Source organism: Triturus cristatus, chromosome 3_2 (assembly GCF_964204655.1).
Source record: "Triturus cristatus chromosome 3_2, aTriCri1.1, whole genome shotgun sequence".
NCBI lineage: Eukaryota > Metazoa > Chordata > Amphibia > Caudata > Salamandridae > Triturus > Triturus cristatus.
Window position 1 is genome coordinate 526507162 of NC_140584.1, and position 13959 is coordinate 526521120.

Below are 13959 nucleotides of genomic sequence, written 5' to 3' on the forward strand. Positions count from 1 at the left end.
TTTGTGAGTGGCTGTGTGAGTGGTTGTATAGGTGGGTGAGTGGGTGTCTGAATGTCTGTATGAGTAAGTGACTGGATGTGTCACTGGTTGTATGGGTGAGTGAGTGGCTGTATAAGTGGTTACTTGGTTAAGTGAGTTGGTGTGTGAGTGTCTGTAATGTAGAGTAAGTGTCTGTGTGAATGGATGCATGGGTGGGTTAGTGGACATGGGAGTGCTTATATGGATGTGTAAAAGTGTCTGTGTGAATGGATGAATGGTGGAGTGAGTGGTTGTAAGAGTACTTTTATGGGTCTGTGAATGGGTATGTCAGTATTTGTGTGGGTGTTTGAGTGGGTGTATGAGAGGTTGCATAGGGGTGTGTGTGGGTGTGTCAGTGCTTCTGTGGTTGATGTTATCAGTGCTGTCATTTGATATGTGATCAGTGATGTCACAGACCATGGCATGAGTGATGTTTTAGGTGATGTCATAAGCAGTGCATTGTGGGGGCCTAAGTTATTGCTAGCTCAGGTAACTATAACTGCTGAATTTCACTGGTTTTGTATGAGTGAAATCTGAACCTAATTATATAATTATAACATCCCTGAATACATATTCAGAGAGAGAGAGACAGTTGGATAAATATACATAGATATACTTTTTTCTGTCCTCTCAGCCCAACTGTTTCAGATTGTCCTTATGAGTTTTTCATTTTGGTGCAGTTTTTACTAGGGCCCAGTAGACTAACAGTTATTCCTGTCGTATAAAATTTCCTGGGTTAATACGGTGAAGAACTATGCAGATTTTATGGAGGAATAGATAACACAAATTCTGGCAGTTCCACCTTGTTGAAACATTTGAGTATCTGTACAGGCTGTAATTAAGTAGTAGTGTGGGAGAAAAAATGTGGTACTTAAGAAACTGATTAGAACTAACAACACTTCACAGGGCTTAAGTGAGGAGTATCCATGGTAATGCTGCTCCTGGAAGTCTCATGACAAGAATAGAACCTGAGATATTACATGCATAATATCTTGTTTCCTAAAGCTTGGACCTATTTAATAAATAACTGTACAGGCCATTGGCCAATACTTATTATCAACACAGCCAAAATCAGTGAGGCCTTTTAAAAATAAATTGTACACAATGAAAAGGCATTTGATATTTCCACTAATGTATAACATTGAATAAAAATATATGAAATAAAATCGGAGATTTCATAATATAAAAACAACTTACTTTCTTTAAAAATGTCAGTGCAAAAAATGAATCTGACATGATTGGGCATTCCTTTACATCCTAAATATATATTATATAAAAGAGTTGGGAGGCCATGAGAATATCAGCAAAGGATCATGAGCAGCACAAAGGGGCGAAAAAGACAAACATCCCAAAGCTGGTCTTTTAATTTAAGTAATGAGGAAGAGGTACAAGCTCAGTTGCCCTCCACTTCAGTTTCAATATTGCACAAGGATGAACTTTTCAAGAAGTCCCACAACTTGTTGGGGAAAGCCAGCAGCAAAGGGTAAAAGTTCAAACAAAGGGCTGGATCCTGACTAATCCTGGCAGGACGGTTTCCCAGGAATGATGAATAGCAGAAGAATACCATAAGAAAAAAACTCTTAAAATATTCTTTCATGTCAAACAGATGAATTATACATTAGTGGGGCCATCTTTCCAGTATATAACTTCATACTAGCATACATGCGAGCAATATGCAGCGTTGATGGATGTGGATTTTCAAGTTACCAGAAAACTCTGTGAGGGTCATAACAGAGATGTAGACATGCTGAGGTACTTTGCTGTGCAATAGATTTCTAGAGATATTAGAGGGGGCAACAGAGTACTTGCATTGAGAATTGTAGCATCTAAATACATCATTGAGATGTACACTTGTGAAACAGAAGGACTCAAAATGGGTGTTGATTAGATGTAACCCTTGCTTTATTTATGATTAATATAAATGAACTTTTGTTTGCAATTTCTGTTTACATTTTGCTGGACAAGTTTGTATTATTTTGAGTTGAATTTTTTAAAATGTAGGTATTATTAGATTGGTCATATATATACTGGACTGCCTTATGCCCATTTTGGGAATGATGAGTTGAACTGGAATTGCAACAGTGATCATATATGAATGCTTATAAAACATCCAAGCTCTTATGAGAATGAATGGACATTTTTAGTTATGGACAATACAAGCCCTCTTGAGCATGATTTAAAGGACTTGACATACTAAAAACTATTTGACAGAAGCATTAGATATTAAATAATGAGTTCCAGCTGAAGCCATTCATATTGCAGTCAAAATTTTGAGTGGGACAATGCTTGATCTGTAGTCACTGAGGTTGATTTTGTGGGTCAGATAGATTTGCTGCCTTGCCCCGGTCCAAAAAGTCACAGTCTTCTAGTGGGGCATGGATAAATACTGTAGGTGGACATGGCTCCTCCAGGCCAGATACCTTCCCTGACAGATCTAGGTGAAACAAAACATCAGATTGGGACAAACGTGGTTGTCTTGCATGCATTAGGTGCAACCTCCCTGAGAAAGTCTCAGCATTTTGTCTAGGGATTCCGGAGGTGGAAGAACTGATTGTCTATTTTGTTCAACTGCTGGGAAAGTTCCTTCTCATCAGGCCAGTACCCCTGATTCCTTAGGGCAGGCTTCTAAGCACCAGGTCTCTCTTCAACCATATCACCTATAAATCCCAAACTTGTGTGGTCATCTGGGCCCTCTAAGAATCAGGAGTCCTTCTGTATTTTGTGTCCCTGAAGCTGGCAAAAAGGAGGCCAATCACTTGACCCTTGGAAGACAGTTGCAGTCATTGTGGGACAGTCAGATTCAGGAGTCGTTGAGTGAGACCCCTTTCCTCAGCAGGAGTCCTCTTCTAGCAAGACCCTCTGTTGTTTGGTCTGTTATATGGGTTCTACTAATTAAGTAGGACTGTGTATCTGTATAGCATAAGGTTCAGGATATGAGAACTCAGTTCACACATACAGTCAGAAAATGTTGGCCTGATGCATAGCTAGTTCACAGTGCCCCATCTGAACTTCAAACCTTACCAGGGTACCAGATGAAATCTGCAACCTCAAACATGACCACTCTTTATTCCTCAAGGAAATCCTGGAAAAATATCTGCCCTTTCGTTGTCACTTTAGTATTCCAAAGGAAAAACACAAGAATGGTACAACTATAGTTTTTCAAACATTTATTGAAACAATCGTATCCTTGCATAAAAAGAGTGAGCAGCAGTTATTAGGCAGATGAAACAAAACATTGCAACCAGCATTGCAAGAATGGTGAAAAAGACAAACAGTTCAATCATTATAAGATTACTATATGATGATAATCCTACCTAAGACTACCTATACTATGGAAAGCAAACTGGGAGTAGCCTCTGTCAGATCCATTGGGATAGCCTAACCCCTCATATCTGAGTATGTTGTGTAAGTAGTTGGCCTGTGTAGAACAAGATATCATCCTTTGCAGGATATAGGTCAGAGTCAGCAGGACTGTATTTCAGTCATGGTGTGTGAGTTACAGGACAATCCTAGCAGAAGTGCTCCTCTTCCAAAGGTAGCACAAATGCCATTTACATAATAAAAGCATTGTTACAATCACACTTTGTCAAAAGTGCAATGATGATTAAATGGCTTGTCTGGAGCCTTACATCTGTCTCCAAAAAACAACCAAATACAAGGGCATTGTGTTGTTTGTACCGAGCCTTGGACAAAGTGTATGAATAACGTGATAACAATGCTTACTAATAAATTAACTGTATGTAGAATAGCTTCTAAGTAAATTATTGTGTAAGTGTAAATCATGTAAAAAGTCACCATTAAAAAATTATGTAAAGCTAAAACGTGAAACTAAAATGGAGACTCAGACTGGGCCCTGCCACAAACATTTTTTTTTTTAGTTGGAGTCTTCCTGAGTTGAAGAATGTTCTGAGGATGTGGTGGATTAAATACCAAATTTATTCTAGCACTAGCCAGTGCCTTAGTGAGTGATTTAAAAAAAATGAGCAGCTCAATCCTATTTCCTACAACCCCCCACCTCCTTTTGTAGCTTTTTCTCTTTGCTTTCCTATAAAATTACCCACAAGTACCTGTTGCAAGATTGTAGAACCTAGCTAGCTGGATAGTTCCTTAGCTAACACCCTATTTAGATGAGTTTTCCTTCCATCTGACAGATGTGACTTGACAGACAGACTTGGTCTAATGTCTGGAGGAAAGTAGCGGTGCAATATTTTATGAAGTTTATCAAAGTGATAGTTCAGTAATGCGGAATCAGAAGTAGCTCTGCATCTTAAATTTTCATCAAGAAAGGAAAAATAGGGAGTTGTTAGTAATTCAAATCTTTTCATTTTGATTAGAACCTAAACAGAAACCAGACCAACACATGTTTCATGACATTTAAATTGCTTCATAAGGGCCAATACATCATCTTTCAAAACATAACAAATTGTCAGAGGCCCACTGCCATCCAATTAGGACTGTCTTTTATTAACCAATCAAAGGTTAGGTGGCATAGGTTTTCTTGCTTTCTTTAGGTCCCTTGATATCATTGTTAAGTCACTGAACTTTTAAACTATTTTCCACAACTATCTCTCCTTGAATATTACACCAAGCAGCATACAACTTGACAACTATTAAGTGATGTGGGCAAGTTATCTCACCTCTTCCTCAACACTCAGGTGCCGATTACGATCCGGTAAAAACCGGGTACGAACCGCCGGTCGGAGAGTTTTCTCCGTCCGACTCGTACCCGGTCGGAAAACTTTACAAACATGGAATTATGATTCGCACGGAAACACCATTTCCGTACGGATCGTAAAAAACACCGACCACGAAAATATACATACGAATGTGATCCGGGAATGCTGCGACGTGACGTCGGGACGCTTTCAGGCAGCGTTTCACGACCCAGGAAGTACGATTCGAACCGACAGCAGTCCGGACGGCGATATTTTCACGGCACCCAAAAAGTGCCGGAAAAGCGAAGTACGGCGCAAAACGACCAGAGTAGGTGGGCCGGTACGCGCCGTACCCCCCCCAGCCCCCGTATGTATGCGCCGACCACCCCCAGCCCCCGTATGTACGCGCCGACCCCCCCCAGCCCCCTTACTACGCGCCGCCCCCCCGCCCCAGCCCCCGTATGTACGCGCCGACCCCCCGCCCCAGCCCCCGTCTGTACGCGCCGACCCCCCCAGCCCCCGTATGTACACGCCGACCCCCCCAGCCCCCGTACATACGCGCCGACCCCCCCAGCCCCCATATGTACGCGCCGACCCCCCCAGCCCCCGTATGTACACGCCAACCCCCCCAGCCCCCGTACGTACACGCCGACCCCCCCAGCCCCCGTATGTACACGCCGACCCCCCCCAGCCCCCGTATGTACGCGCCAACCCCCCCCAGCCCCAGTATGTACGTGTCGAACACCCAGCCCCGTACCTACGTGTCGAACCCCCCCGTGTATGTATACACCCGTGTACGTTCGAGTCGTACCGCCCGTGTATGTACACCCGTGTACGTTCGAGTCGTACCCCCCGTGTATGTACACCCGTGTACGTGTCGTACCCCCCGTGTATGTACACCCGTGTATGTGTCGTACCCCCGTGTATGTACACCCGTGTACGTGTCATACCCCCGTGTATGTACACCCGTGTACGTGTCGTACCCCCCGTGTATGTACACCCGTGTATGTTTGAGTCGTACCCCCCGTGTATGTATACCCGTGTACGTTCAAGTCGTACCCCCGTGTATGTACACCCGTGTACGTGTCGTACCCCCCGTGTATGTACACCCGTGTACGTTCGAGTCGTACCCCCCGTGTATGTACACCCGTGTACGTGTCGTACCCCCGTGTATGTACACCAGTGTATGTGTCGTACCCCCCGTGTATGTTCGAGCCGTACCCCCACCCGTGTATGTACGGTGCGTACCCCCAGCGCGAATACGGGTGTTCATACACGGGGGGTACGACACGTACACAGGTGTACATACACGGGGGTACGACACGTACACGGGTGTACATACACGGGGGTACGACTCGAACGTACACGGGTGTACATACACGGGGGGTACGACACGTACACGGGTGTACATACAAGGGGGTACGACTCGAACGTACACAGGTGTACATACACGGGGGTACGACACGTACACGGGTGTACATACACGGGGGTACGACACGTACACGGGTGTACATACACGGGGAGTACGACTCGAACGTACACGGGTGTACATACACGGGGGGTACGACACGTACATGGGTGTACATACACGGGGGGTACGACTCGAACGTACACGGGTGTACATACACGGGGGGTACGACACGTACACGGGTGTACATACACGGGGGGTACGACACGTACACGGGTGTACATACACGGGGGTACGACTCGAACGTACACGGGTGTACATACACGGGGGGGTACGACAAGTACACGGGTGTACATACACGGGGGTACGACACGTACACGGGTGTACATACACGGGGGGTATGACACATACACGGGTGTACATACACGGGGGGTACGACACGTACACGGGTGTACATACACGGGGCTACGACACGTACACGGGTGTACATACACAGGGGGTACGACACGTACACGGGTGTACATACACGGGGGTACGACTCAAACGTACACGGGTGTACATACACGGGGGGTACGACATGTACACGGGTGTACATACACGGGGGGTATGACTCGAACGTACACGGGTGTACATACACGGGGGGTACGACACGTACACGGGTGTACATACACGGGGGGTACGACACGTACACGGGTGTACATACACGGGGGTACGACTTGAACGTACACGGGTGTACATACACGGGGGGTACAACACGTACACGGGTGTACATACACGGGGGGTACGACTCGAACGTACACGGGTGTACATACACGGGGGGTACGACACGTACACGGGTGTACATACACGGGGGTACGACACGTACACGGGTGTACATACACGGGGGTACGACTCGAATGTACACGGGTGTACATACACGGGGGTACGACACGTACACGGGTGTACATACACGGGGGTACGACACGTACATGGGTGTACATACACGGGGGTACGACATGTACACGGGTGTACATACACGGGGGTACGACATGTACACGGGAGTACATACACGGGGGTACGACACGTACACGGGTGTACATACACGGGGGGGTTCGACACGTACGTACGGGGGCTGGGGGGGTTCGACATGTACATACGGGGGCTGGGGCGGGGGGTCAGCACGTACATATGGGGGCTGGGGGGGGTCGGCGCGTACATACGGGGGCTGGGGGGGGTCAGCGCGTACGTACGGGGGCTGGGGGGGTCGGCGCGTACATACAGGGGCTGGGGGGGTCGGCGCGTACATACGGGGGCTGGGGGGGTCGGCGCGTGCGTACAGGGGCTGGGGGGGTTGGCGCGTACATACGGGGGCTGGGGGGGTCGGCGCGTACATACGGGGGCTGGGGGGTCGGCGCGTATGCGGGCACATGTCTCCATGGTTGCTATGGGAGTTCGGTGCGGACGGTGTTTTTTCCATACGGTTGTAACATCGGACGCACGGGATGGATCGTAATTCCGCGGTCGGACTTCACTTTTCACATTTGTACGGTGAATCGTCCGTGGACGTGTGGGACACATTTTCCGACCCGGGGACGTGTGGGGGTAATTCCCAATGCGATTCGTATGGACTTTTTCCCATGCGAATCGTAATTGGCAGTTTGTACGGCACTTGTACGATTCGTACGGTAAAAAGACCGGATACGAGTCGTACGGGGAATTTTTTTACCGGATCGTAATCGGCACCTCAGTGCTTTACTTTATTTTTCATCACAATGTTTCACATTAATTATGTTTTTTTAAATTGCATTTGGCCTTAATGGCTTTGCATACAACCTGGCACATAAGTATACATACACAAGTCAATATGAAGAAAGAAGGAATGAAATAAAACATTTGAGCATACTCCAGGGTGAAGATTGCATAAGAGAATTTTAGTGTGAAAGCGAAGATATGTGAGGCAATGTAAGGGGGGGCTTCGAACCCAGGTTACATGAATCTCAAAAATCCATTCTATTTAATGTGCCCCTTATAGCGGTTCTATTCTCAACACATCATCATTGCTGTATTAGCATGACATTTACCATCAGTGGTAGGGGATAAACACACTACAGAAGTCTCCATTTTTATGTCGCAGCCTACCAGACACCTTGGCTGTCTGGTTTGCTAAATACATCTTGGGGACATTCAGAAAGTTGACCTAGGAATACAGTTTGCCTGTTGCTTACCATTGGCTCTTTGGTTGTAGCTGATATTTTCTAGCTTTCTATTTGCTGGATTCATTTGTTTTAGGCTACCCAGCTCGAGTTTGACCCTCCAATTGCGGAAACTTTGTTATGGTATTCTTCCATGAACTCGCGTTTAAATATTGTTCATTTCTCATCATATTTGCTGTGCATTCAAAGACAGAGGCCAAATATCTGGCTATGTCTTCCATGGAGCTTGCTGTTTAGTTTTCTTTCTCTGACTTCAAAGTGAAAGGATGTATGTGACAATCATGCTGGGTAGTGGGGTTTGCTTGAGGAAGGGTGTACAAATGTTTTTTTTTCTAGCACACAACAACATTTAAATGTCTGTAAATAAGCAGTGCTGACAATCAAATCAATACATTGGGTGATGACATTTTCACCCATTTTTGTTTGTGCACTGTACCTTTTATCAGTAAAACTGTCTGTGAGTTCACATGTAATGGTCATTTCATTTGAAGATGTGTTCTCTGTAATGGCAGTATGCTACCATACCATGCATATTCCACGTTACCCCACTGCACTCTACTCTGCACCACTCCTCACTATGCCACCCCACTCCACACTGCGTCATTGCACTCTTCGCAGTACCACTCCCCTCTACGCCTCTCTACTCTACACCATTCCACTCTACTCCATGCCAATGCAATCTACTTCATGCGACTCTACTGTGCACCATCGCACTCTTCACCCCTGTACACTACACCACTCCACGCTATTCCACTCTATGCCACCCTACTGTGCCACACTGCACTCTGTGCCACTGCACACTACGCCACTGTACTGTATACCACTTTACTGAAAGCGAATGCACTCCACGCTAATCTACTCTGCACCAAATCCCTCCATAGCACTATACTCCATGCCACTACACTCTATGCCACTCTATTTTACTCTGCGTCACTGTACTCTATGCTACTTTATTCTACTCTGCACCACCGTACTTCACACCACTGCTTTCTATGCCACTCTACTCTGTGAACCTGAACTGTACACCACTCTACTCTATGCCACCGCACTCTACACCTATGCACTCTATGCCACTTGACTAGGTACCACTATACTCTACGATGGTATACTCTGCTACACTGTACTCTCTGTCTCTCTACTTTAGGCAACTCTATGCCACTGAACTCTATGCCAATGCACCCTATGCAAATCCATGCAAAGTCACTCTAATCAAGTCCACACCACTGCACTCTACTCTATACCACTGCACTCTACACCACTTCACTCTACTCTGAAACAATGTACTCTGCCACTGCAGTCTATGCCACTCTATTACACTCTCTGTCATTCCACACCATGCCACTCCACACCACACCACTGGACTCTATGCCAGTGCATCTGTGTCAATGCACTCTTCACCACTTTACTCAAAACCAATACACTCTACTCCACTGAACTCAATGCCAATCTACTCTGCACCACTGCACTGTATGGCACTATACTCTACTCTATGCCACTGCACTCTATGCCACTCTACTCTAAACCATTGCACTCTATGTCACTCTACTCTACACCACTGAATGCCACAGCACTCTACACAAATGAACTCTACACCACTCTACTCTACAGAGCTGCACTCTCTGACACTCTACTCTACAGCACTGCACTCTCTGTCACTGAACTCTATTCCACTCTACACTGTGCCACTCTACTCTATGCCACTGCACTCCACTCTGCATCACTCATCTGCACTCTAAACTAATGCACTTTATGTCACTCTAATCTACTGTGCACCACTGCACTTTACACCACCTCACTCTACACCTCTCTACTCCACTCTGCACCACTCTACTCTATGCCAGTACACTCTATGCCACTCTGATATTCACCACTACTCTCTTCGCCACTGCACTCTGCACCACTCCACTCCACTCTGCAACACTGCACTTGGCACCAGTGCACTATGCGCCATTACTCTATACCACTCCACTCTACCATGCACCACTCCAATCTACATCACATCACTACTTTCCTTTACTCTGACACAATCTACTCTACACCAGTGCACTCTACACCACTGTACTCTATGCCACTCTACTGTGTGCAACTCCACTCCGCGCCACTGCGATCAACGCTGCACCACCCTACTTAACTCCACCCTCCTCTATGCCACTACGCTCTATGCCACTACACCCTAACATGCACTACTATTCTCTTCCCTACACCATTCTACCATTCCATTCCACTCAACTTCACTCTACTCTGAAACAATCTACTCTCTGTGACTGCACTCTATGCCAGTGGCCTCAACGCCAATCTGATCTACTCCACTTTACGCCACTGCACTATATGCTGGGCCACACACTATGCCACTGCACTCTATGCCACACAACTAAACTCTAACCACTGCACTCTAAGCCAATTCACTCTACACCACTTTACTCAAAACCATTGTACCCTATGCCACTGTATCTATGCCAACTACTAAGCACCACTGCACTTCATGCCACTATACTCTACAACATTCTACTCTATGCCAATGCACTCTAGGTCACTGCATGCTACAACATTCTACACCATTGTGCTCTACATCACTGCCCTCTATGCCACACTATTTTACTCAGCACCACTGTACTCTACGTCACTGCTTTCTGTACCACTCTACTCTTCACCACTGTGCTCTGCACTACTCTATGCCACTGCACTGCATGACACTGCCCTCTATGACACTCTACTCTGCATGACTGTACTCTACACGACTGCACTCTATGCCACTGCACTCTCTGCCACTCTACTGCACTCTATGCCACTGCACTTAATTCTATGTCACTCTACTCTGCAACACTGCTGTCTCTGTGTCGCTTTACATGTGAAGAAGGACTACAAGACACCTTATTTACTCTTGGCTGCTCTATTATTGTATCTTTCTTAATGTATAAGGAATCAGCCGGTAACGTTTTCTAATTCTGTCTTCTTTTCTTGCCCTTTTAGGTTCCTCCAAGCTAATGGGTCCTCAGAGAGAAGGAGAGATACAGATAAGTGATTTAGAGGATTAGGGTATGGGTATTGTGAGACGGTCACCAGGTTGTTGCCTAGATTCACCCGGATATGCAGGGGTAGATCGCCCCAAGTAAATAACACATAAAGGGTTTCCGTGCCCAGGGATAAGGACAAAGACAAATTTAAAAACATAAACACACCCTAGACCTGAGGTGAAATACTAAACGAAAAATGAGTTAGAGAGTGTTCTCTGCTTTGTGCCTTTGTTTCAGGATACTAAACACAAATGGGCAACCCAATAGACCCTTGGAGGCTTGCGTAATCCAAATGATCAGGTAATAGTGCCTTCAAGGTATTCTTTTTTAAATCAATATCATAGCAAAATTATTAAAATTAATTATCTATAAGCCCAAATTGGTGGCTCGATACAAACATATATTTGAAATAAATTATTTGATTAAACAACAAATCATTTGCAAAAATGAAATACATGCAGTCCAGAAAACAATATTACAAGCGTGTATACTTCAAAAAGGCTGAATTTATACAAAAAGTTGTATTATATAAAAGGGTACATACTACAATTCACGAAAATGCAAAAGTAACTGGAATAAACATTCTATTATATAGATCCTACTATCAAGAATACTTTTGCCATAACCCATTTCACATATTGAATAGGAACAACATCATTGACTATATAATGAACCTCTTCTGAAACACTAATGACAAAGAAAATGGGATAAATTGTCAACGTTTCAGTCTTAATAGTGAAAATATCTGCAAGACCATCTTCAGGCTGCAAGTTCTTTTGTGTACTGATGACCCTGATAAATTGTGAACTTAATCAAAAGGTCCAGAATCATAATGGACAGCACATGAAATACTATTTTAGATGCATGTCAAGAATCAAAATTACATTGAAATTGGCTACAGTAGGGCAAACGCTCACCAAGGGGTCTTTATTTTCAATAGATGGAGCCAACCATTATCACAAAGGTCTCATCTGTCAACTCAGTCGGAGAAGTGCCTAATTCATCCTAGTCGTCCTCACTTTGGATCGATTGACAAATGAAACCTCTGTAATTACGGTCATCTCCATCTTTTGAAAATAAAGACCCCTTTGTTATTATATTGATTTAAAAAAGAATCCCTTTGTTTCAGGATAGGCATAGTGCGACAGTCCACTCCCTTAGCGTAATACCCATCCTGTGTTCCCCGTGGCGCTTCCCACTTCCCAGCATGAAACCACAAGTGGTTATGGACCTGCGTTAGCTGCGTTCCTCCGGGAGTGTGACTGGGTTATACATGCAACCAATGACCCTCATGGCGTAGACTGCTGCTCTCCACTTCAGGGTTGTCTCACGTTAGGAGTCGCACTTGCCGGAATAGATTCCCTGTGGTTCTGTGTTCTCCTCAGATCCTGCTTACTCCGCTACAATCCATCTGGCCTGCAGTGAACGTTGCGCATTGCATCTTGACTACTCCTCCAGTCATCCCAACCTTTCCTTTAGTCCCTCTTCACTCGCCCTTATGTCTCATTCTGTCACCTTACTTTGTCCCTCTTCCATGTCACTACTCTCATGGCAAGTTTGCAGGGACAAAACGGGTTTATTGCAATCACAGCACGTGGTGGTGACTAGTAATGCGGCCCAATGGGAAATAGTAGGTAAATCCTCATCCCCATCGCACCATCCATTCTGACACTTCACCGCTGAAGTCTACCCCACTCTACTAGCATCGCTCCACTCTAAATCATTTTACTCTCTGTCAATCCATTCTAAACCACTCCAATCTACTCACCACCACTGACTCTACGGAGATCTACGCTAAACCACTGCTCTCTACGCCACTTCACTCTAATCTGAAACAATCTACTCTATGCCACTGCAGTCTACACCGCTCTATTTCACTCTGCGCCAATCCCCTGTATGCCACTCCACACTATGCCCCACAATTTATACCACTGCACTCTATGCCACCACACTCTAAATCAATCTACTCTGCACCACTGCACTGTACGCCACTATACTCTATGCCACTGCACGCTACACCAATTAACTCTACACCAGTGCACTCTACGACCCTCTACTAAGCAGCACTGCACTCTCTGCCACTGAACTCAATGCCACTCTAATCTGCACCACTTTACTTTGCACTGCACCACTGTAAGCCACTCTACTGCACTCTATGCCAATGCACTCCATGCCACTTTAATGTACTGTACGCCATTGCACTCTAAGACACTGCACTTTGCAATACTCCAGTCTAAGCCATTCCACTCTGCACCACTCCACACCAACCCACTCTGCAATACTGCACTCTATGCCAATGCACTCTATGCCACTTCTCTATGCCACTCCACCTTGCCCTTCACCACTCCACACTCACACTGCCCTGCACCACTCGACTCTACATCACTTCACTGTACTCTGAAACAATCTAATTTGTGCCAGTACACTCTATGCCTCTCTACTCCACACTGTGCCAATCCACTCTAAGCCACTGCAATCAATTCTATGCCACTCTACTCTACACCACTCTACTTTATGCCACTGCACTCTACCCTGCACCATGCCTACCTTGCATAACTCCACTCTACTTTGAAACAATGTACTCTACACCACTGCACTCTATGCCACTGCACTCAATGCCACTCCACTCTATGCCACTGCAGTCTATGCTATGCCACTCGTCTCTAAACCAC